The sequence below is a fragment of the Lasioglossum baleicum genome, unplaced genomic scaffold (assembly GCF_051020765.1).
Source record: "Lasioglossum baleicum unplaced genomic scaffold, iyLasBale1 scaffold1695, whole genome shotgun sequence".
Lineage (NCBI taxonomy): Eukaryota > Metazoa > Arthropoda > Insecta > Hymenoptera > Halictidae > Lasioglossum > Lasioglossum baleicum.
This window is the reverse complement of record NW_027470754.1, coordinates 12,180-17,370: the sequence shown is the minus strand read 5'-3', so window position 1 is coordinate 17,370 and position 5,191 is coordinate 12,180. Positions and strand designations below refer to the sequence as shown.

General features: G+C 29.0%; 1 pseudogene; it reads left to right on the top strand.

Annotated features, from left to right (window-relative positions):
* Window positions 1-285: 285 nt before the first annotated feature.
* Window positions 286-3,862, top strand: LOC143220888 (uncharacterized; annotated as a pseudogene).
* Window positions 3,863-5,191: the final 1,329 nt, after the last annotated feature.

Here is a 5,191-nt window from a genome sequence, read left to right as displayed (position 1 = left end):
AAGTATTCATTTTAAAATAACTGAAAGTATTTTACGTTGTGCTATTCAATAATAAAGTCCCATTAATAATTCTCGATGAATAGAAATTGATAGAGTACTTTTAGATCGCGGATTTTCGAATGTGTTTATACACTGTTGTGTGTACAGACTAAACAAAGTGCGAAAGTACAAAGAAATTGTGCGTGAAGTTAGAGGGTTTTAATATTACTTTGTTCTCATAATCATAAGCGTTAATGAATGTCTGAGAGTGATATTTCTGATTCGGCCGTTGAATATACAAGCGTAATGGATGATCACGTCGTGGAATCTAGCACGGACAACCAGGGCTTGGTCAGTGTTCAAAAGAGGTGGTTACGTATTAGTAACGAAGAGGTACTTTTACTATATCATTTTGTGTATTGCAATGTGACAAATTCGAATAGAATTTAAAGAAGGTGGCAAATTTTTTTACTGGATGATATGTACAAATTATAGGTTAAAGATGGTATTCCTGAGGTCCATATTGAAACACCAGGTACATTAAACAATGCGAGTTCAGGTAGGCGAGGTACTTCAAGGTACATTCTACAATCATGTATAATGTCATGATAACTTATACCGGCTATGTACAAACAACAATGACTACTAGCGGTACTGCTACGAGTGATAATATAACATATCCAGTGTGTAATCAACTGGATAATCAAACTAATCCTGCATCTGGAGATACAGAAGAGGGTGGGTTTACTCATGAATGGATAGTCACATATGGTAGAAAATAAATCTAATGTATTTGTATATTTAATTGTTGTAACTTGATGTATCTTAATGTAACATGTGTCTTAGGTGATCAAAGAGCGAGACGGGCACAAGAATCATGTAGTACGTGAATCACAAAGACAACAAATTGCAGTTCCTGAAGAGCAGCGGGGAGTAAAGTTAGGCCTCGGTCATTCTGTATTGTAATGCTTTTTAGTTGGAAAAGCTTCAAGTTATGGTGATTGGAACACGACACTGACTTGCTATGCTGCCGTTCTTATCGTACGTTTATCACAGTTCGTTATATGTAATCAAATAATAAGATCTATATTATGAAACCTTATTTTCAGGGACTTTGCTTAACATTATTATTGCTGACTATGTTGAAGAAAGCATTGGCTGCTTTACCGATCGCCACCAGGGTAATTGTTGCTCCGTTTGCAGATAATTTAGCGGGCAGGCAAGTGTTTATTTAACTGTAGGTATGTTAACCTAGGTATAACATTCATAATGTGTTACAAAAGAATAGTGCTTATTTATATATTGATCATCGAGCTTTTATATTTCGTTTAAATTCGTCATTCGTAATATGTCATTTACAAACTTATATAACGGGTATATTAATCATCTCGTGACATGGTACAAATCAAGATGAAAATGTGCGTTATAGGAACTGGATGGTCCAGTATTTTTTAATGACAAATATTTGTTATCGAACAATTACATTGGATAGAAATCTAGTATTTCACAAAAAATGCTCAAGATACATATATACATTTGTAAGACGAATAACAAAAAACAGTAAATAATAATTGCATTTATCTGATATCCATTTCACTTTATGTGAGAAGTAACATTTAAAGTCCTTACCAAGTTTTAATCGTTCATTACAATTTGTAATTTTCTCCGTTTCATAAGATGCAAAAATATTGAACAAAAGTAATTAAATTAATCGAGCTATGAAAATTTATTGTCTGTCTTTTTATTTAGAGAACATAGATCGAATAGATCAAGTATAAAAAAAAAAAAACAGTTGATGGTCATTTTTTTCTTATTTTTTTCTCGGAAATTGTATGAAACATGTGGTATAACGTTTGTCTAAAGAATTTGCTAAACGTACAGACTTCGCGGCTACAAATTACTAGTACCATTAGCCGTCCAGGACAATTCCTCGAGGTTTGAAGTCTGTTTATACACAGCCATGGAATTCGTCATTAATCACAAACTTGATTATCCATTTCAATGCTAATACGTATTGCTATAAGTTCCATTCGATACTAAACAACAACGATTTAATTATAAGCTTGGTTAATAACATTCTTCTTACTCAGAGAATTCAAGACAAAATGATCTAGCCGTGTAATGGAAAGACGTGATTTCTTTATTATCACAGAAAATCCTTGGGTTTTAAAAGCGTATATGCTTTTTCTTTTCTTTTTGTTTTTATGAAGAAGCAGTTTCATAAATAGAGCGGGTATATATTTTGCCGAGAATAATCAATAATATCAGAGTTAGCGTTTCCTAACAATTGTCTCATTGCCATAAGCATCGCATAACGATTCAAATGCCATTAGAACTATTTATTAAAAAAATTGGTATAAACAATATTTAGATGTCTATATAAAACAGGAATTTGGAAATGTATCTGAAAAAGAGCAATTAATAGATTCTAATTATATTTTCTTAATGAGCAATAGTGAAAGAAAGAACATAAAAACAATTGAACAGTTAAAAGAATTGGCATTGTGTAACACAAAGTAATTAAATATTGATAACTATTAGCAATTAATTTTAAATGTACCTTATATTTTATTTTACAGCTTATCTAATGCAAAAATGGAAAAAATTTTAACTAAAATACAAGAAAAATCATGTAGTGAAATGTTTAATTACATAAAAGATATATATATATATATATATATAATTTAGGAAATTTAAAAGTACCATTAAGGTAAGAATTAAGGTATCTTAAAGTTTTATATATAATTATTTTGTTAATCATATTATATAAGTATTAATTTTATATATTAAAATTAGAACAGGGATACTAACGCTGACTAAACAGAGAGATTTCTTAGAAGAGGATGTCACTTTCTTACAAGAAAATCAATTAACAGAGCTGGTACAACAATTCTCAGAACTAGAAATAACTAAAATTTTAAAACACGATACACAGTCAAGACTTGAACAAAAAAAGAATCATTTGGAGAAACTTGAAACTCTGTTATTTCTTGTGAGGGAAAATGGTCATGTGCACCCTGATTTGTTACCAATATTAATGGAATTACAATTTTCTTGCCTCCAAATCATCCAGAATTTGTACCTGATGCTTACCATTATTTAGGAACAGAATATTTATTATCAACTAAAAGATGTCTTAGTAATTCAACAAAATACAAAAGCTCCGTGATTTTTAGGTTTTAATTACATTTTATTTATATACAAGAAAGTATGCAATTTCAGCAAGATGAGTACTATGCAACTGTATTATTTTCTCCAGGAATGCATAATTCATTTCACAAACTATTTGTATCAATGGTATGCAATGGTGATAATAGACATTGAGTAAATATAATATTCTTATAGATGACAAAAAAAAAAAGAAATAATTCATAATGGAAACATATTTGAATTCTAAAATTTCTAAATTAGAAATGTTGTAAATATTAATTCTTTAATAGTATGTAAAATTGCAAAGAATACTATAAATTTTAATCTTTTACAAATTAGACAAAGTGAAATAAATGTACAATATTTAAATGAAAGTCAAAAAGGACCTACACACACATTTAAAGCAGTTTCCCATGAGATTGAAACATGTTATAATGAAACATTTAGTAATTTACAAGACATATTGATTGGCTTAACAAAAATAAGGAGCCAAATGAAAGAGCAACTGGTAAATTAATAAATATATAATTATATAATGTATATACGTATATAATTAATTATTTCTCATATGATAATTGGAAGTTTTCAGAAAATAAATACAAGCTTAGAACGAGAAAATAATATCCTTTAGCAACGATTTCTAATGGATCCAAACACATTAAGAAAAGTACACCATGAAGTGCAACATGTTTCAAATAAATCTTATTTTCATAATATATGTAATTATGGGTGATATATATAGTATTAACAATGAAATTTAATACTATTATTCCAGTGTAGAAAATAAACAACTTTTGTGCAGAGAAGAAACAAATTTTAAGAAGACAGGTTATAAAGTTGTTTATCTGTGTCTAATTAAGTTATCTATTTAATATTGTAAATTATATTGTATTAAATATATTGTGTTTTATTTCAAATCAAATAAAAGTTTAGTAAAAGATATACAAATATTTTTACTAATATATTACTTATCAGTTAGATGTAATTATTTGTTACTTACATATAATAAAAATATCTTGCATAATTCTATATAAATTTTAGATAGCATTATAAATATTTTAATTACAAAACATACCTGTACTTTTGTACATATTTGTACTGAGAATTTTCAAATTATATCTTGTTCCTGCATAAGTAATACAATTAGATAATTAATTATAAATAAATTACTAATACAATTGTACAAATTTTATTTTCTCATCCTGTGTAAATGTGACAAGTAATTTACTTAGCGCTTCGTTCTCTTGCTATTAGAAAACTCGAATACGTGCACTTCTATACTTTTTAGAACATTTAACCTTTTGTACTCGACAGACGCCACTTGTTTTAATACCGTAATCTAAATAACAATACGCGAAATAACCCAACAATCTAACTCAAACGCGTGCTTTTCTTCTTTTTTTTTATTTCGCTGTCAAAAGTGTAAGCGAGCTTACGCGGACATAAGAAAAGCTTCGAGTTGCTGTTGTTTACCCCGTGCTAGGTAGGCTGCATACCTGCATGCCATTGTTGTATGTGTTGGATTCTAATATCGAGTTCTGTTATGTGACGTCTATGCGGCAATAAAATCGAAAGTTTCTGCGCGTAACTGAGGGATGAGTTTCTTAGTCCCCCTTCGAGCCTGAGGATATCGAATGCCTCATTATTTATATGGATTTAAACACGCTAATTTGCCCTTGCTTAATGGCATACCTTTCTTCGATTCATTTATTTAAAGAAATCTATAGGTACTAGCAAAATTTATTATATATAATACTGCAAATTACGGGAAATAAAGTGTGAGGAACCTCTAAAGTTTATAAACCGTATAATTTTTCATATATATATATATATATATATATATGCTTTACAAAAGTTGAAAAATTCTAGAAAATTTAAACCTATCAAAGAATAATATTTTTCTATAATTTTAACTACTATTCTTTTTCATTCTTCTTTTTTCTTATTATTATTATTATGCATTATCATGTACTGTGATTTGTAAAAGGTTAATATTTGCCTATTTTAACGGTGTAGGTCTGTGTCTTGCCCACTGGATAATCCTTCTGACCGACATCGAGGG